Genomic DNA, 21264 nt, shown 5'->3' on the forward strand with positions numbered 1-21264 from the left:
CCACAGTGCCTTGTGTCACACATCTCATGTCAAGTTACCTCAACTATTCTGCAACTGGCAGCTCTGATCGTTCTAAACCCGGGCACACACTTGTGTTGTGTTGTCTCCCTCACACTATACCAGCTTGGTCCAAACTGTCAGCCGAGGACTCCCAGGACTGACATGTCACTCAAGTATTCATTTGGACCCTGGGCACACAGGGCACTGTGTCACGTCACTCAAGCCCCTTACTGTTTCTCCCACCCTCCCTGAGGATCACTGCATTGGCAATAATTTCAATTGCCTCCTGTGGTTGTGACAGGATGGAGTCACGTCCCTGGCATCATTTGGGCACACACACATGCAGCTCCCAGTGTGACCAGCTGGGTGAGACGTCGGAGCTCCTAAGTGTGCGACACTGAGCGGTCTGCAGGTCACTCTGACTTCTCCCAACGCCCGGCTGGCAGCCTGCCCGGTATGTGTTGGCACGCTACTGATCTTCTTCAAGGCTCTTCTGCTTTTCCATGTCGACTTCCCCTTCCACAGATGCGTTATCAATTGTGTTGTGTCAACACGCACCGCGCCCGAGCCTGGAGTGCCAGCGCGACACGTTAGGTGCTACAGCTGCCAGGGTGGCTCTCTCCAAATGTACACGGCTCAGTCTGGCATTTGGATTGGGCTGGTGGCAAATTCAAAGACCCCTAAACCTAACCCTAACTCAGTTTGCCACGCCATCCATGCTGCTGGGCGGCCTGACGTGACCTGAATTGTGGCCCTCCTTGTGAAAAAGCAAAGGGCACCGCAGGCTTGTGTCGTGTGAGGTCTGAGGACTTCTCGCTCGACTCCTGGCAGTGCCAGTCCCAGTGACTTCACTTTGATGTTCCTCTCTAAAGTTGTACACAAATGGAGAAGCAAATCCCCCCCCCCAACAGGGCCCAGGTAGGTGAAGTGACATGCTCAGGGTCACACAGTGGGGACGGCACTAACCACAATGCCACCCTGCCTGCCTTTGCTTCCTGGCAGACGGTAAGGCAGAGATGACCCACTCGGTGTCCCCAATATAGCGCCATTCACACGTTCATGACGGAGCGCAGAGACTTCTAGCTTGTCATGGGGTCTTTAAAGCCTCCCACATGACCGTTGAACCCTAGTGGGGTGCAAACGACTGGGGCATCAAGTGCATTCATTAAAGAAGCCCACCGGTCACCGCAGCTTAAGGTCAGGGGGTCTTGCCTGTGGCTAGCGTGAGGTACCCCACTGCTCACTAAACTGAGCGGCTCAGCAGTCGCCGGTCACCGGGCAGAGCGCCTTTCATCGTCACTTCGCTCAACTCGGAGCTGCAGCTCTCACACGTGCACAGGCCCCGCCCCTTCCAACGACCTCCGTGACGTCAATCACCTGCTGGACACAAAGGCCGCCGGACGGAGGGATTGCTTCCGACAAGGACGGCGCGCGGATGATGGACGTCAACGCCACAGCTGATAGTGAGCTCCGGTGGCAGCGGCCGGGGGGGGGCCCACGTTGTTTGTCTTTCCTCCGCCGCTTTAAAAATAGCGCAGAGCCGCCGGCCACAGGAATACAAAGGGATGGGCGGGAAACAGCTGGGGCTGGCGGATCTGACCGCAGGGCGGCCACACTGCCGGCTCGCCAACTTATCTCGGGGCAGTACAGACACATGAGCTGTCGTGTAACTGAGCAGACGGGCACCGTGATAAATGCCACCCAGGCGACACTGGCACAGATGGCACTTGTGGCTCGAGTCACTCCTCTACAACGCAGGCCCCACACACCCGAGGGGTCCATGTATTAGAGGGCACCTCCACGTGTTCTGAAGCTGTTGGCGCCGGACGCTCCACTTTCTTTATTCAGGTTTGGTTTTATAATGGCGGCAGGCCTGCGTAGCCCCTCACTCTGACGGGGGCTTCCCTTTTAGTGCTTCTCTGTGCTGATCTTTGTATTCGTTTGTTTAAAGGGCCGAATGTCCTCCTGCTGAGAAATGAACTTCAATCAATCGAAGGCTTTGGACTGCAAACCCTGAGGCTGGGGGTTCAAATCCCTGAGCAGGTCACTTCAGCTGTCTGTGACAAAGCCACGCTGCACGAATATTTACTGGGCCGTGTGGGCTTGTTGGCTCAACACGGTCCCCGGAGCGTGCCACACGGCCACTCACCACGGTATTATTTGATTATTTTTATTGTGCGGGTCTTGACTTGCTGGCCTAAAAACAACAAAACTCAAAATCGCGACTTTAGATCTCCACGTATGAACGATAAACCTGGAGATGAGACACCAGCCAGGCGCCCACCGCCGGGTTTAGATTTTGACTAACTTGGCACATTTTGGGCAGTATGTGATGCCACTTGTCCACTGACTAAGGGCCTTCTTGCACATTTTGTGCCCCCGATCTCTACGAAGCCCCTTGGGCTGTGGGGGGCGGGTCTGGGCCTCTGTCACCTGTGTGTCACCTCACGGACTGACCCGTCCACTGTCTCAGCTCAGACTCTGCTCTTAGGGTTTTGTGGGCTGGACGTGGCCAGTGACAATGCTCAGTGGGTACTAAAGGGTACAAAGTGTGACAAGAAAATTTCAACCACACCATCACATCATCACCACCAGCAGCCTGAACCACTGATACAAGGCAGGAGGGACCCCCGCTTTCATGTCATTGACCCCACCATTGGAATTGAGACTCGTCAGACCAGGTGACGTTATTCCACTCTTCTATTGCCCACTTTTGATGAGCCCCACGTGAATTGTGGCCTCAGTTGGCTGTTCTCAGCTGACAGGAGTGTCACCTGAGGTGGTCTCCTGCTGCTGTGGCCCCCCATCTGCTTCACGGTTTGCTGTGTTGTGTTCAGAGCTGTAACGAGTGCTGATTGGAGTTCCAGTCTGGCCATTCTCCTCTGACCGCTGGCATCACCAAGGCCCACAGACCTGCCACTTACTGGATGTTTCCCCCTTTTTCCGGACCCTTCTCTGTAACCCCATAGAGATGGCCGGTTGTGAAAATCCTAGCAGATCAGCAGTTTGTGAAACCTGCCTGGCACCGATAGCCATGTCACTCTCAACGCCACTTCAGTCCCCTTTCTTCCCCATTCTGACGCTTGTGGCCTGGACGACGTCTACTTGGTGAAATGCTGCCCTGTGATTGGCTGGTCATATATCACTGTATTAGCATAGTCATGGCAGCACGCAGTTCACTTGGCTGATCATGTCTTGACCAGGTGTACCTAATAAAGTGGCCGCTGGGTGTAAAGACACACACACACACACACACACGTTCCTACAATTAAGGGGGAGTTTTCCTGTGAATTGCCGTCCTGCAGAGACAGGCTCATCTAAACCCCGCCCCCCGTTATCAATGCCAGCCAAGTCAATACATGCTGAGCCTTGCAGCAGCTCCGCCCACTCCTCCAGGAGCTCGTGTGGGATTGGTCAGCAGTCAGAGTGGTGTGGGATTGATGGCCTTCTTGACCCGCCCAATTCACAGCTCGTCTGACTCGAGTGAGTTTCCGTGTCACAGTCGCCATTTGTAATGGCAGCTCTCAGAGCACCAAGCTACGGGCAGAGACTCGGGTAAACGGGGCGCAGGGCGAGACTTTGCCCAGACTTGAATTTGTCGGCTGTTTAACTCGTTACTTCTGTTTTTCTGGGCTTGTAACTGAAACTGCGCCTGCTTATTCGGTTTCAGCAAATGAAGCCGCCTGTCCATAGCAGAGCACAGCGCCCTTTACAGGTTTAGAGCGCCAGCCAGCCATCCATTCCACCCATCGTGTCGACCTGCTCACCCAGGGCTGTGCCAGGTGCAGCTGGAGAAGACCCGAGGAGGGACAGGGCGGACGCCCCACGCTGGCATTGTGTCCTGCGAGAGATTTACAGAATCCGCGTATGTTGACGTGGCACTCGGTGCCAAGCTGTTCTCCTGGGAGCCTTGGAATCATCAGATTGTCATCCGATTGGACGGCCAGCTCAGACTCGATGACTGAACGAGGTCCCAGGACTGGCGTGTTGGGGTCTCCTCCGGCCAACTGGCCACAGCTCATTCATTATTATCTACGGGATGGACGTGCTTGGTTTCCATTTACGGCCTTTGTGTTTTAACAAATAGACATTTTCATGAGTCCCAGTTGTGTACGTCTTAATCTGTGTAACCTGCACTGGTACGAGAGCCGGCCCCCGGTGAAAGGCGCTATATAAAGAGAAGTTTTATTGTACTGTGCAGGCGGTCAGTTAGTTCAACTTTAATAAAGAGGACATTCGCAGAGGTCTTCACGAGCACAACTGCTCAATCAACGAGCCTTACCCTGTCCGTCTGGATCTCAGGAGGTGCCCGTCCTTTGCAGATGGCATACAAATACTCACGGGCGGCGTCATCTGAAACATTTCTGTTGACCAGCGCGTCAAGCTCATTTACTGGGCCAGCTGGAAAATGTACGCGCGTTTAAGTTCTGTAAGTCGGGGTACATACGGTAAGTGCAGCTCTAGAAACGTCAGCTCGGCACCTCAGCCCGCACACCCACGTACGTCCCTGTCGTCATCCCTGGGCTGTCCCTCCATCCGATACCAAAAGGAGGGCACACCGCAAACCCTCACGAGGGGCGCACTTCACACAGAGAAGCAGCTCAGGCCCACGGGATACGTGACAAGCAGCCTGAAGGACTTTAGGAGAAGTGAAGTGGACAGTGGCTGCTGAGCGTCCTGCTCTCGTCCAGACTGTCACACTTGCCGGACGGACGGGCGTCAGTTTAAATGACTGTCAATCACTGGCCGTGTCGGCCTCCACCCTCATCGTCACAGAGCTGCCGTCACACGAAGGGTTAACAGCTGCGGCGAGTAAAGCACGAGATGTCAGACAGACGAGCTTCTCTCCTCTTTGGGCGGTGCAAGACTCTCCAGACGAGCATTCATTGGTTGTCAGCTCTCACGTGCCCCGCCCCAACTCCTAAGGGCAAGGGGCGAGTCGCAGACCAGTCAGAGTGAGTCACTGGGGATGCCACACTACACGACTGTGCCATGGGGGGGGTGCCACTGACTGCCTCCGACTCGCTAAGATTACGGAAATGAGGGCCAAGGCGGAAAATCACCTCACGTGACGTGGCCTTTAGTTTTCGGGGGAAAACCTTGTAACCCCAGAGGAGACCCTCAGTAGGGTCATTCGCTGGCCTGTCCTCGTCACCCATTCAGATACTCTACTTGACAAACAAAATGACAAGCAGTAAACAAAGAGGACAGGCTGACCGCCCAGGTGTGACATGAGGGGAGCCCACCAAATGGGCGTCAGGGTCTCCTAACCTGATATTGCAGTTCAAGGATTTAAGTGAACGGCGCATTGACATTCATGTGAGATGCAAAACACCAGCAGGATGGTGTCAAAGGGGGAAGTCATTTTGTTTGTTTGTTTTGATGCTGCGTGGCAGTGGCTGTCATCGGCACGTCAGCAGGAGCGACAAAGGCAAATTATGAAACAAAGATGTGACGGCCACACACAAGTGCCCAGTGGGCCTCCTGGATGGAATCTGCACATGAAAACAGAGTTTAAAAGGTGCCATCCACTCATTTCATTGAGCCCACTTAATCAAGCATAAGGACCACTGAGGGTCAAAAGAGGAGCCCACCAGTCCATCACAGCACAAGCACCCAGCGGGCCAGTTCAGCTGGTGACCTTACTGTCCAGTGTCACAGGGGGCCATCAGGCGTCATGAGAAGCGAGAACTGCTTGACCTGTGTTTAGTATCACATAGTGCCACTCGCTTTGCGACCAGCAGGGGGCATTTCAAAGCCCCCAACTCCAGACACAAGTCCCTGGTGCAAGTGACTGCTGATGAGTACCCCACACCAGGCAGAACCTCCACCGACACGCCAGCCTCCTGCCAAGCAAGACCCCCACCCCATCAGGTCCGCCCCTCTGGGGGGTCAAAGAGGGAAATGGAATAAGGAAGGACCGCCACAAGGGGGCGCCACACACAGCAAACGGAGAGGCTGGCATTTCCATGTCTCATTATGACAAGAACGGCCAAACCTGAGGACACATCTTGAGTTTGGCAGTCAAAGGTCATCAGCTGTGCTCTCTGTGCCCGTGGTGAAGACACAGACTGGCCGGGTGGCGGTCAGCGGCATCGTGGCGCACTTCAAGTGTAAGCCTTAAGGACTAAACACTTGGGCAGAGCCCCTCAGAGCCACCAAGCGAGGCCTAAAAGCGGCACACACACAGTAGAGCGAAGTCGACATGAGGAAAGAGAAACGGATGAGCCAGGCAGAAATCTCCAGGCTGGCACAGCCCCCAGAGGGTGAGGAGGTGGTAACCGATGGTACCCGTTTGTATGGACTTGTATTCACAGATAACTGTCTGAATAGGGACATCTCAGTCACTTGAGGGCATGCGAGTGGCCCACCCAGATCTGGGATTCACAGACAGCTCATCACTGCTGCCACACATTTCTGGATGCCATTACCCGAGGACCTGAGGTGACAGCATCAAATGGCCGCCTGTTCGGCTCAGCCATTCACGTTACAGCTAGGCAATCTGTGAAAGAAACACAAAGGAATTGCAGTCCAGGTTTGGCACCAGTCCAAATGGGCACCCTGCTGCAAATATGTGTGTGACTGTGCCCTATGATGAAGTGGCACCTACCTACCTACCCGCTGCCACGATAGGCCTCAGCCTTCATGATCCTATGAAGCGGACACACAAGATAAATGAACGGCGCTATATAAGGTGTCACAATTGCCAGGTACGCCAACGCTCTTTAAAAAGCTGCCGCTCTGGCCCCGTGACCTCACTGCTGGCACCTCGCTCAGGCATTTTGAATATTTGTGGTTTTCCACACAAAGCCAGCAGCTTCTTTCAAATTCGCCCCACCCTGCGGACTGAGCCAAGTGTGGCTTTGGGGGCCGAGAACGAAGCCAACCAGCGCGGTCAACTGCAGTGACACAAACAAGAGCAAGAAAATGGCCAGCAGTGGACACGGAGAGTCCTCATCCAAAAGAGGGCAAACACAGAGAAACAAGGGGTACACCGGGCGACTGGAAAGGAGGAGGGCACCGTATGTGGGGGCACCAGCAGCTTGACCCAAGAAAGAGTTCTCCAGTTCTGTGACTGCTGCCCCCTCAAGGTGGGGGTGTGAAACAGAAAAAAGTCATGTGCCCATGTTCACCAAGCATCTCAGAGTAAGAAAACAGCCATAACTGGTTCAGAAATGCCACGGTGACACAGATTTAATAATTTAGGGCACAACACCAAACTTCACCGGGATGTGGTCAGACCTCAACTCGCTAGGCACTGCCAGAAGATGGCATCCTGGGAAAGGGCGGACAACAAAGAACCGGCACAAAGGGATTGATGTGACAGCCAGGGGACACTCGTGACAAGTCCTGCAGGTCACGTGATCACTCCAGCTACAGTGCGCTGCTGGCCCACATCAAGGCTCTGAATTAGGTAGGGCACAGCCAGGCATCGCTTGAATTTGAGCGCCCGTACAACTCGTGAGGGAAGACGCCGATTCACAGATGTCCACACCACGCTATGCGGCAAAAAAAATAAAGCAAATACTGTCACTGGGTACCGATGGGTCAGAGTGGCGGACCCCGTCAAGTTGGTGTGGAAAGGTGCGTCTCCCCTTTTTGTGATGTCACACCACACGCGTGTGTCACGAGGCCGACAAACACATTCTGTCCTGCAAGCTCGCTTGAAATAAGAAGACCCTCAGGTCCTCCCAGTGATGCTGCAGATTGTTCTACTTAACCTGGACATTTACATCCAGCGGCCACTTTATTAGGCACAACTGCTTGTTAATACAAATCAGCCAATCGCAGGGCAGCATTTCAGCCTGTAGACAAGACGTCCTGCTCGAGTCCAACCTGAGCATCAGAATGGGGACAAAGGGGACGGAAGTGACTTGGAAGGTGACGTGGCAATTGGTGCCAGGCAGGCTGCTCGGAGGATTTTCACACACAGCCATCTCTGGAGTTTACAGAGAAGGGTCCGGAAAAAGGAAAAACATCAGTGGGCAGCAGGTCTCTGGGCAGCGAGGCCTTGTTGATGCCAGCGGTCAGACTGATCTGAGCTGACAGAAAGGTGACAGGAACTCAAGTGAGGTGGGGGGCTACAGCAGCAGGAGACCACCTCGGGTGACACTCCCGTCAGCTGAGAACAGTCAAGTGAGGTTACAATTCACAGGGTCCATTCTGCCTTGTATCAATGGCTCAGACTGCTGGTGTGGTTGATATTTTCTTGGCACACTTTGTGCCCTTTAGTACCAACTGAGCATCGTTAAAATGCCACAGCCTACTGGAGTATTGTCACTGACTGTGTCCCCATCTTCTGTCACAAAGCTCAGATCATCTCGCATTGGCTTCTTGAACATGACGATGAGCTCACTGGACTCAAATGGCCTCCACGGCCAGCAGATCTCAATCCAGTAGGGCATCTCTGGGATGTGGTGGAGCAGGAGACTCGCATCAGGGATGTGCAGACAGCAAATCTGCAGCGACCGCAGGATGCTCTCATGTCAATGTGGACCACCATCCCTGAGGAAGGTACGCCACGAAGAATGAGAGCAGTTCTGAAGACAAAAGGGGGTCCAATGCGCTGTACCTAATAAAGTGGCCGGTGTGTGTGACAGTATGGGCTGCACTCCCACACATCTCTGTCCCCACCTTTGTGTTTATTTATTAATCAATGGCTGTGCCACCCCTCTAAGACGCCTTGAAAACTAAGGAATCGATGGAGTCGTCAGGGTTAAAGCTTGCAGTGCATCATCTGTCGGAGTGTATTTTGGAACACATCTTGTAACACAATGCCTTGCAGATGGCATTCCAACAGATGGTGCATCACAAACAGTACCCACTGCCAAATGGCATCAGACGCACAGTTCATCACAAAACATTGTAATGCGCCATCTGTTGGAATGCCAACTGCAATGCACAGGTCTCTGTTATGCCATTTGGTATGGGGTTGATAAAAGCAGCGTTAATGTTTGTTATGTGGAAAGACAGGGCAATGGGACGGACACACAGACCTTCCATTCCGTGGTAGTGCCCACTATGAACGGCGCTCTCGTGCACATCTGTCTCTGTTTGTTTTCAATTTCATTTTATTGTCCCAGCAGGGAAGTTTGGCTCATCAGCAGGCTTTCCAGAGGGACCACAACATCACATTAAGAAGACATCAGCATTGGGCAGCGCCGTCAAACACAAATCAATATGAGCTGGCAGATCATACAAATGCCATGTTAAACAACTTTCTAGCACACTGGGGTGGTGACATGTCTTCTTTTTTGTTTTATGCCCCCCTATTGGAGCACAAGTGACTCAGTGGTGTCACAATTGGGATTTGAACCCCCAGCCTCAGGGTTTGAAGTCCACACCACCGCACTGCCATTTCATTTACTCTTTAAGCCGACTGGCTACCAAAATGACCGTCTCACTTAAGGAGAGGAAAATGCTGAAATAAGCTGCGCCCAGTAGGGGGCGCTGGCACCCCCCTGAGTGGGGATCAATGGACGGATTGAAACGTGGAGGGCCTTTGGGAACAAAATCAACAAGAAGAGCAGAAAACGCGTTAAGGATGCGTTAAAAAAATGGCACGTCTTTGTGGCGGGCACACCTCGCGTGTATTTGATTTACATTCAAGATTGATGGGTGGGCATTTCTTGTAACACAGTAAGGAAGTGGCACTCTTCACATTAGTGACTTATTTATTCAAGTGACTGCCCCCTTGAGTCCAGGGTGGGTGCGTCTGGAGATCCCATGGTGGATGGGCGTCCAGTCCAGGGTGGGAGTCCTGCCTTTAGAATGGAACAAACTGGAAGGCAAGCCAAAGCAGGGTGACAGAAGAGCCTTGTATAGCGCCTTTCCTGCCACGCAGCACTCACATTTCCTCTTTTTTCCTAAACAATGAGCTGTCAGAAGTGAAGTGTAACTCGCTACGTTTGCTAATTAGACCCCCCCTCCCCCATTGCTGCTCTAAGGAGACACTCCGCTCACATTCCAGACGGGAACGTCGGTAATCCGGCCTAAATTCAACACAGGTGGCCGAGCGCAGCGCTGTGCCATTCCAGGGGGCTCCAGGATGTTAAAGAAACAAAAAACACAGAAGCAGCACTTTGACAAACTCCGGCATTCCTTCATGGCTCCTGGCACCAAGAGTCACGGGGCTCCCGTCGGACCCCCGCCCCCCAAAGACACGAAGAGCAATGAAAATTTATTGGAGTGCGGATGCAATAAATTGGCTGGGGCTCTGGAATGCAGGGCGAACATTCCAGGCGAGGATTGCAGGAGGAGCCACCGATCCTTGAAGAGCAACGCCTGGCCAGTCGGGGGAATTACAGATGGCACTGATGACCCCAAAAGTATTTCAAGAGGGTCTGGACTGCAAGTTGGAAAAAGAAAAAGACGCAATGAAAAGCCGAGCGAGGCGGCTCTCCAACACACACTCCGCTCACCTGGAGCCCCCCTGAGTGCACCAGTGTGCCAAGGTGACCTGCCAAGTGCAGACATGAGCGTCACATCTTGGGGGGCTGCTCAGGTTCTCCTTGTGTCGTCCGACTAAGTGATGGCACGTGTGTGCCCGCGCCTGGCAACACATTGGCACAGCAGCTTAAGATTCACATTGTACCCAATCCTGTCTCTTCAGGCACCAACCTACTGGAATTCAAACTGCCACCCCGAGTGGACAGGAGGCAGTGGAGTCACCAGTGCCAGGTTTGCCATCTGCCTTCCAACTCTCGGACCCAAGTTGCCAATCCTGCCGCCAAGGGCCCTCGGGTTTAACCCTTTCTGGGTGCCCTGGACTCTTCCCTTCTTTGCTTCCAGTCCATTTAGGGGCTCAGACTATTCAGTAAGAGTCCCAGTTATGGGATGGCACGGCAGCGCACTGGTGGGACATTTTCTTCTTTGTGGGAGTGTTGGTGGCGGCGGTGGCTGCTGCTGGCATATTTCTTGAGCGTCTGTAAAAAGCTAAATTCCCCATTTGGATAAACGAAGTCCTGTCTTAGTTATGGCGTGTCTGCCCTCTCGGCTGTTATATAGCGCCTTCTACTCTGTCGACTGATGCCACTGTCTCACATTAGGCCTTTCCTGTCAATCTCTCTGTCTACCATAAAGTGCCATTCAGTGTCGCATAAACCTACTGGCCCGGGTTCAAATCACCTTCTCCCTCATCCCAGAGGTGCAGATTAGCGGACTTGGACCTGCCAAGGTGGGCTTGTGGTGGACTGGCATCCTGTCCAGGGCCGCCCGTGACCCTGAATTGCATTAGGAGACCTAGAGGACAACACAGCTGAGCGTCACACTCCACGGGGGCTCAAGGTACCCGTCCTCAAACGGTCCTTTATATAGCGCCATGTCAATCAGGAGGTCTACTGATAACTGACCCAAAAGTCACGTCAAGTCAACAGCATTTACTTCAAGGGCGCATCATCATACCAACAGGGGGGCTCAACGTCTGACAGAAGAGAAAGTTACAGGACAAGAAAAACAAGCGAGATTAGACACAATATTATAATATATTATTTAATATTAAAGGATAAGAACAAAATAATAAAACTGCAGTTTAACTGGAGAAAAATCAAATAAAATCTGCAGGGGCTCCACGGGCAAAAAGACCACCCAGCCCCCAGTGGGCATTCTACCCAACATAAATGTTTTTAACTAATAATATGTCCTCTGTTTTCAGGCTGCACCCACCTACACACCACACCCTGAAGTGCCACTTCTTTTAGTTTGATGCCCACCCACCCTCTCACGTGGCACCTCATCAAATGCTTCCTGAACGTCCACATCAATCATCTCATCTGCGTATCCTTTTGTTGTCTCCTCATAGAATTCCAGCCTGTTAGTAAAACACGACCTCCCTCTTCTGACCCCACGCTGACTGTCCTGTCCTGTCCTTGCCAGGTGTTGCGCCATCTTCTCCTTAATAATTCCTTCCATTAATTTTCCTGTGATGCCCGTTAAGCTTACTGGCCGACAGTTACTTGGATCTGCCCGGTCGCCCTTTCTATATTATTTCCCAGCTCTCCTCAGTGTGCAGTGACTTCCTAAAAGTATGCGTCAAGGGGTCACATCTGTACTTTTGTCCTCCTTAAGAACTCGAGGGCTGCTGGGATTTGCAGTCCACTTAGGCAGCACTACAACAGCGCCCTCTCCGGTTTTCAATTACCGATGACAAGCCAGTGAGTTGCTGGATCAGCGAATCGCAAACCCACAAATCACCAGGGTCCACATACCCTCATATACAATTAGTAGCCAAGGATCGCTGCAAGAGACCCCCCAGCTCAAAGGTTCTTTCCTGGCACAGACCCCAGGGCTGAATCCAGCACTTGAACGGGTGTCTAGTTTCACAGAATCCGATCGGTGAAGTCAACTGCGAAGGCCATCATTAGTGGGGACAACAAGGACTTGACATGGAGGCCCAAGTCACCGTGTGTTTGTCTCACTCTAGGTGGCAATCCTTCTGGTGTGGGACCTTTCCAGAAAGCGCGGCCAATTTTGTGTGTGACTTTGGTCACAAGTGTGCGATGGCAGGACTGTGACGATATTTAGAGGACTTCACGAGACTGGATGGACACGTGCACGGCCCCCCCGACGAACGGCACAATGGAGCGCATGAGGCCGCCTGCAGCAAAGCCCCTTAGAATATAGTGACACTGGGGGGTCAAGAGGGCAGAAAATAAACAGACAGGGCACCAAGCCAACGGGCACGTCGGCCGCCCCGTCCCAGGACTCTCTCAGCTTCATTAGGCACATCGAGAGACAAAGTGCACTTTCACGGAGCGCTCGTGATCTCACCCAAAACCAGCCGGGACCCGCGTCTGAGGAGCGCCCCGGGCACAGAGCTGACAGAAACGGCGCTTAGACGAGCGCGCCAGGCATTGTCAGGGAAACACCTCGGGACAGGTTGGCTTCACCTTCGTTAATTCATTCCAACACAATTTATGAGCTTCTAATTAAACAAGAAGCTTTGATTTACGGGCCACCTGAGAGCCAGGAAGGCAACCCGGTAAAGGAAACATGGCAGCCCTGGCACTTCTTGGGTACGAGTTTTCTTGTCACCTTGCATGTCTTTCTTGTTGTTCTATTTTAATATAAGAAATCAGAGAAATGCCATCAGATCTGCCTTAAGCCAGACACTCAGGTGCCCACACGTTCTGTTTTTTGTAAGGGGGCCAGTAAGGCGTGGGATTACATTACAGGAGGACCATAAAAGTGGTATGTGGGTGCAAAAGAAAAGACCTGCTGCCTCTCAATGCCACCCTATCACTTTACACCTGGCACATAGGGACAAAGTGCAGAGCAGCTGTGACTGTGCCAGCACCACGACCCATCTCAAGTCACCGAATACGACAACACTGCGCTTGGAATGGCTGACCGAGGAGATGTGCCAACACACAGGACAATGCTGCTCAGCCCTGAGATTCTGTACACGGGCACACAGTCAGATTGGTGGCACACTGATGTGCAGACCTTTCTACAGACTCACAACAGAACAGAGGGAGAGGGCACTTGTGTGGCACGATGGTCTGACTCAAAGTGGATTTTGTTCTGCCACAGACAGGAAAAGCAGGCAAGCAGGTAGGCAGACTGTCCAGTGGGGTCTGGGTGGGGATTTGGCACCCACCCTGAACCCCTGACCTTAGCATTGCACTATGGATATTTAAGGACCCCACCTCTCCTAATTATACACCCCTGCCTTGTGCCCTGTGCTTGCTGGGAGAGGCTCCATCACCCCCCGTGACCCCCAGTCTGGATTAAGCAGGTTCAAAACTGACATGACTTGTTATTTATTTACTTCTTCCTCAGAGGGTGAGGGCACTTGTGTGGCACGATGGTCCGACTCAAAGTGGATTTTGTTCTACCAAACCGCAGAGGAGAAAGCGAAGCGAAGGTCCAAAACGCAACAACATGACAAGACTGAGACATGTCCATGCCAGGGGGTGGGGGTCAACGACAAAACGGCCACTGCTCCGAGAGACCCTTCACTGTGTCACATCCTGGCAGGCGGCTCACTGAAATTCACTTCTTCACATCAATCGACATCCCGAAACAACAAAGCACACGCCGAGCCTCCTCAAAATGTCTAAACTGAAATATCCCATGGAGACCCCCAGTCAGGAGAGGCGCCCACCTGGGTAAACGGAGACAGACCACTTTGATGCCAGCGCCCAAGCCTTTGCCTCCTTGTGTAAGTGAAGCTCAGAGACGTGCAGGCCGCGAAACCCTTAACTTTAACCCAATTAGGGGTCTCCATGGCCACACAGCCCGGTTACCCACAGATGACAAATCTACCACTCACAGATCAATATGCCCGCATGGCCAACCACAACAAGGGTCTACAAGGCATTTACTGAATTATCAAAGTGTATGTAAACGCAGTCGCCGTCGATCAACTGGGGCAGCAAGGAGAAGATTCTGGAACCCTCACTGCTTCTTGGTGTCCAATAACTTGTGCCCATCAGCCAAGCAGTCTTTTGGTGCCGCCTCCACTGTCACCCACCATGAGGCTCAATGAAGTGACACTACAGAGAGAAACGCAGAGCAAGGCGGGCACAGCAGGGCAGGTGAGAATGTGGCACCATGACACTCACATCACCTCATAGGCCAAAGCAAAGTCTAGCTGGCCGACTGGGATGGCAGAACGGGTGGCAGATTAAAGATTCACAGGCTGGGATATTTCTGGACACACTCTGTCAACCAAGAAGAGGCAAGCCAGACACACCCCGGGGACGTCTGGGACGGAGCCTTTAAGGACTGGCATTTGAAAATGACACCGCGCTCTGCACTCCGGGGAGAGCCACATCTGAGAAGACACATCCGCTGGCAGGGCACACGTCGGGCCTCCGTCTGCTTAAATTAGAGAAACCGGAAAGGGACGGGCATGCGACTCCAGTGAAGTGCATCAACACGTGGGCGTCAGCGGGCAAAGATCAAACTGACCAAGATGGACACCTGCCGGCTGCAGGCGGCTACTGTGACCGTGTCTGCAAACGATGGGGTACACAGGTCGACATCACCACAGACGCAATCGGACCACCACCCTGCCTGCCATGGAGTGCATGCGCTTGAGGTGGGTGGGTGGTTGGCATTTACTCTAACATGTCTACAAGGCCAATGTATTTCAATTCTGCTGCGGCACAACTCCCAAGTACCCTCCGTTATATGGCGCCTCTCCTGTCCATCGATCCGGGTCCTCCTGCCACTCCAGGGCCTTCTTGATCACGGACTGAACTGACAAAGGTGACCCGTCTGCCATTTTCAGCATGTCACACGTATAAAGCAGTGAGGCGCTATAAAATGACACGAGCGTGTCTGTGTGTGAGCCAATGAGCAGCGGCCATCAAGAAGTGAGTGCACACGGCCTCACGCGATTGGCAGGTGTCGACTGCGCTCGTTTTGACTTCTTCTTGTAAATCAGGCCGCTAATCTCATGTCCTTACAGGTCGGCCTAATGCCATCTTTAAGAACGCCAGTCCCTACCGACCAATGCACGAGTGTGGGAGACGTGCCCCAATGTCGCGTACTTTCCAGGGATGGTTCATGTGGCCGTATGATGGGGCACCGGACATGGATGAGGTCCCGTGGCCACCACTCAGGTGGCCTTGATTAGGTGCAGCGTAAAGGTCAGTCATAAAAGGCACTCTAACAATGGCAGGGGATGTGAAAGGCACTATAGGGTAGGTGGGCTCCTTACGTACAGGGCACAGAGCTCAGCAACACGTCGCCACTCTGCCACGCCACTCCCTTAGCCAAGCAGACAGACAGGCAGGCAGGCAGGCAGTATAAAGCTCAGAGTTCTTGTGAAATCGAGTCCAGTGAAGTTCCACCATGGTGGTGCTAATCCCATTGCCACCCTCTGGTGCCATCACGAGCAAGTCCATCCACCCGACCTTGAAACTTCACCCCCGAGATCACCTCACAAATCTCAGCACACCCACAATGCACCGCACTTCATTCAGGTCGCCCAACATGCAGTCAGCGTTGCCACAAAAGCAAAGCTGGCACTCAGCTTGGGAAGAAGTGCCAGATGTGCCCCAAAGACACACTCGGCGAGTTCCTGGATGGGCGGCCGCCGAGCCCGGGAGACGGCAGACTCGAGGAAGGAAATGGCGGTCAGCCAAACTCGCTCTGGCACAATGACGCCTGTGGGGCAGCGGAGGAAACGTGTCGAGTCGAGTACAAAGGAGGCTCTCGGGGGCGACTACACTGCAGCTGCTGGGCACATCCAGACTGCACTTGTGCTGCTCCGAGGCACCCGGATTGGGCCGACAGCCACCCTCGCCAAGTAGGCGCACTGGGAATCTGCTAGTGGTAACCCCCCGCTAAGGTGTCAGAATAGGAGCGCTTCAAGGGGCATAACGATGCCATGTTGAACTGTGCTGCCAGTGCAGCGTCAGCTGCTTATGTCGACTGGAGAGGCACCGCCTCGGGTCAACAGCCGCAAAAGATAAGGCAGCCACTCTCAGTGGAGACTAAAGCAGCCAATGGCCGCTCTGTGAAGATGACGAGGAACAAGCCACACTTGGGGGGCATCTGGACCTCACAAACAAACGAGGGGCTCCAGTGTCTGATGCCACCAAAGGATGGAAAAAACGAAAAAGGGCGGATACTGCAGCTGAACTCGGCTCCATCAGACAGCACGCTATTGGCTGTCAGAAAAAAGGGGCGTGGAAACGGTACTTTAGATACTGGGACTCGTCACGCCGTCAGGTAATTTGTAGTCACGGAAAGTGACGTCCTCAGGCAATGGGATCAGCGGCTGCTGTTGTCATGTCTGACGTGCCCCCCGACTGGGTGTCCAATTCTCGAAACTCACTGGGGGTTATGGTGGGACTGGAAAGGCACCCAAACTTAAAAATGGCAGCACTTGGGGACCTTCAGTACCCGACATCAATATCAGCTTCTCTGTCAACCCCCCCATACATTCCAATTGGTCACTCAAGGTACATAAACTACGAGCCACCAGGACTCCTCGGGGACTTTGGGGCCCCAATGCCACCCCCCCACCAACACGACCAGGTCTTCATGGAGTTCTGTCCGGGTCTCGATTTCGAGGTGCGACAGCTGCTGGCACTGAGAAAAACTTCAGTAACTTTAAGGGCAACACAAAGGACACACCGATCACTAGACAGACTGATTGATTGATTGATTGATTGATTGATTGATTACATCAAAGAGTCTAAGCACTCCACCTGGGAGGTTGCGAGGATGCACTCAATTGTCAAGCAAGCAGATTAGACCCCCGGGGGGGCCGAGCCGGTGGTGTTAATGATCTGCTGTTTAATTGGGCGGCGCTTTCCTCAATAAGCCAATAGCGCGTGACGTGGAGCCTCCATGTGCTGCAGAGGTTCACCAATCTGACCAATCACTGGACTAACTCTACCACAGAACTCAGACATCCCCTCAAGTTGCCATGGCTTGAGACCACCCTGGTACACACAGGGCGTATATATTTGGGTGTCCATCGTGCAACACGCCATCCTCACGAGTGTGGCTGTGCACTGCCCTGCTGGGTTGAGTGCCGTCTCCCAGCCCAACGTGGGGTTCACAAAGCCCCTCATCCTCAGGCTGGCACGTCACGGGCTGTGTCTGTTCATTGGAGGCACCGCGTCAGGCAGTCACAGAATTTTCCGGCATTAAGAGGCATCATGTGATACGCTAACCTCGACGCTAAAGAATCTGAAAAATGTGAAGTCAGCGGGGGGGCAATCGGCGAAAACCGTGAAGAGACGCCACGGCTAGCAAGGTGGGGGGGCGCGACAGAGAGCCCTGAGTCCGGCGGGCATGACATCATCACCACATCAATGAGCCTATGGCAATGGGGCCCACTGGCAGTCAAGTGTGTGGCACCAGGCGCAGATACGGGGAAGTTAAAAGAAAGAGACATGAAATACGATAAAAAAAAAAAATAAAATGATGAGATGACGACAAACGACACGAAGGGGGGCCGGTGACGAGTGCTGCTCTATACCCTCAAAGAGTAAGGACCCACCCAACTCAATTTAGGGTGGCAGGTGCTGGAACACCAGCACACAATTCACAACTAGCGACGTAAACCAAAAATCAAGTCAGGAGGTGCCAACGCAACTGAGGGGTCCAAATGCACAGTAAAGCCCACCCCGGGGGTCCCTGCTGCGACTGCCCACTCACTGCCCCTTTGATCAGCTCACCTTCTCTTCACTTCTCAGATTTCTCAAAGATTCCCATTTTTTTTAGCCCACGGGGTCCTTACTGCCCACAGAGCTGTAGAAACCTTGATAAGGCGGAGTACCCGCAATCCGAAATGTGGGCAACATGACCCCAAAAGTGGAAAACTGCACCTCCAACCAATGTGCCCCCTGCTGTTCTTACTGACGTGCACACCACATGAAGTGGTCCACAACGGGGCACCCACACCTGGACAATGAGTTTGGGTAGGAGCTGTGGGTGCATTGATGTGCTTGATGCCAGTCTGGGGTGAGCGGCGTGATTCAAGAGTGCTGCGTGGCACAGCTTAGAAGGAGGCACTTTGATACCAGCCATCATCACACACCTTACTCTCGCCTGCCATTGTTTGACCGCTGACACGGGCATCATGGGGACACGGAGACAACACGATTCCGAATGCCCATCAGGTGGTGTGGGTGGGTGGGTGTGTGTGTGAGGAGCAGAGGGAGCGCAGAAATCTCTAAAACACTTCTGGTCCCTGGCACTTCGAACCGTAAAAAGAACAAACAAAAAGGGGGCAAACAACACAGACGCAGGGCATCACACCCACTGTGACAAAGCTGCAGCCGCTGATGCCCTGGGGACATTCAAGCCTAGTGTCTGGACTCGGGCACAGTCTGGCGAGGCCCCCCACACCTATAGCTCCAGCTCAGTCTTACTGGCCCCCCTGTAAGGACCCGGGTGGGCTCAAGGACTGTTAGCACGCCACCTACCTTTAAGGTAAAAGAGCCCAGAGAAGCTGCCAACACACAGGGTGGTCTGTCAGCCTCCTGCCGGCCCACTCATTAAGACAAACAAGTGACACGAAAATGACTGAAAGTGGCACAACAGCCAGCGTGTGCCATTCTAACTGACTTTTAATAAGGGCCTGTGAAGATTTGCCGTTTCAATGTGCCTCTTCTCGGGGGTCCGCACACCTCCTGAGTCACAACGAGCAGCGCTTGCCGCTACTCACCCACCCAGACTTGCCCTTTCACAGTAAAGCTGCCAGTCCAGCTGAAAGGGGCTATAAAAGCAGGTTGGCAGCTCTCAACACTCCGGCCTCTCTGCCCGGCCTTTGCCCCCCATCGAGGTTTGTTTTGATCTCTCGTGGAACTGCCCTCTCTTCCCCTGCCACCAGGGGTCCACCCTTGGATTTCTCTTAACCTTGTCTGCCCACTGCATGCCAGCCTCTGCCCTTTATGCCACCCTGCACCCTAAAAACCCGTATCACTATGTCCTTGCATCTTTCTCTCTTTCACCCTGGCACATGTAAAAAAAAAAAATCTCCTGCCATCCAGCCAAGGTCGCCCTTTTAAATTTGCCATTGGCTTATAGCGCTGGACCCCAGGACTGGCCACTGAGCCCACTTGACGCTCCACATTAACCAACGTGGCCAGGCTGGCACTGCATAGAAGGCACCTCTGCCCAGGTGAACAAGGACCATCTGTAAGCAACACAGTGACGGCACGATGAATATATGGATACCTGGTGCCCCAAACCTAAAGAAAGGTGGGCATACCGGCGTGCAAGCTATGCAGGAGGGCTTGGAATGGCACTGCTGACCAAAAGGCAGAGCCCAAAGTCGTGGCATTAGAACAACGATGACGAGGACAGGCCGGTCGGCCCAACAAACTCCTCCGTCCAATTAACCAAAATAACATCCCACTGAGCTGTGGAGGTGCCAAAGGCCAACAGACCACCAAACTAGGTTAGCTAACTGGAGATGCCCAGATGGAGTGGACAGGAAATAAAGAGAAGTCAAGGACCAGAGGGCTCTGGAGCGGGCACTGCCCATGCCCCAATAATAAAAAAACAAAATTAGAAATGATACCTCTGAGCCTCAAGACTGACCTACAGACTGGCACAGCAGCAAAGTGGGCTCAGATCAGCAACCAGATGAAGAGGCTCCTGATTCATCACAAGGCCTGGCATGAAGGATACGGGCAGAGGAGCTCCAGACCCCCCCGACAACTGGTGGGCTCACTCTAGGCCGAGTTACTCCAATGACTCTGGGTTCATTGTCGTCATGTGATTGTGACATCACGGGTGTGACACTCCTGTCCTCAAGGTTACAGGCTGAGCAGGGCAGATCCGTTTGTGACCACGAGCTCTGATATTCTGGACTGTTGGCACTGGCGGTTTCAGCTAAGAAGTGGCATTTCATTTCAATTCCATCTCTGGATTCTTAAGAGGATGCCTACTGTGGGGGGCACAGGCGGAGCTCGGGACCGCCCCAATTTGAAGTGAATGGAGTTCACGCACACGTCTGGCATGTGTCACTGCCAGCTGCTCGCTCTTTTATTTCTGCTAGAAGAGCAACATGATGGCAGATAAAGCGACTTAACGAAACAGCAAACCACTCCATGAAATTAAAGAGTCGCACAGCCCAGCATAGGAAAGACGCCGGTCAGAAAACCCTCTCGTGCCATGACAAGGAGACCCCTCTGTGCTGGCACCAAATGACACTAAAATCAGGACAGAAGCTCCAAGTGTCCTTATTGTCCTACAATATAAACCTGGCGAGGAATAATGAAGGTGTCTGGGCCTGGAGCTGCCATCGTCATTTGGCACATGTGGTGGCACACAGGACACACACCGAGTGGCTCACCTGAACTCTCAACATCCCCTAATTAAAGACAACGACTCAGCAGACGACACACACGCCTGGAACATAACGGCCACCGACTGAACTGGCGAGTCACCAGCTTCACCACTTAACTTTAACAGGAGACGTTTGGGGTCTGGGCGACCCGTTGAATTAGTCAGCAGGTTAGGCTGGCATCACACCACGCGACTTTCAGTCAGTGGGCACATCCATCTGCACCAACAGATCTGGGCACCTTGAGGATGTCAGGTTACACAACTAGGGATAGCAAGGCAAAGGATGACGAATTACGATCGATGCGCCACCTTTGCAAGTGCTGTGCTGGTATGATGCCACTCAAGATGCCAGACAGATGAGATGCCCTTTGGCGTGTGTAGCCCAGCACCCTGCACACCTTCTTTCCTTGTGGCCAATCAGTGCCTGCATTGTATTTCTGGCTGAGCACCCACTGGCTGCCAACTCTTGCGCACACATGATACCCACCCACCCCCACCCAT

The 21264-nt window shown here is 53.2% G+C and overlaps 1 protein-coding gene across 3 annotated transcripts in view; it reads right to left on the minus strand.

Moving 5' to 3' along the window:
• shroom2a (shroom family member 2a) overlaps positions 1-21264 on the minus strand; it is a 64008-nt gene that overhangs the window by 36721 nt on the left and 6023 nt on the right. The window lies entirely within an intron of this gene.

The sequence above is a fragment of the Polypterus senegalus genome, chromosome 2 (assembly GCF_016835505.1).
Source record: "Polypterus senegalus isolate Bchr_013 chromosome 2, ASM1683550v1, whole genome shotgun sequence".
Classification (NCBI taxonomy): domain Eukaryota; kingdom Metazoa; phylum Chordata; class Cladistia; order Polypteriformes; family Polypteridae; genus Polypterus; species Polypterus senegalus.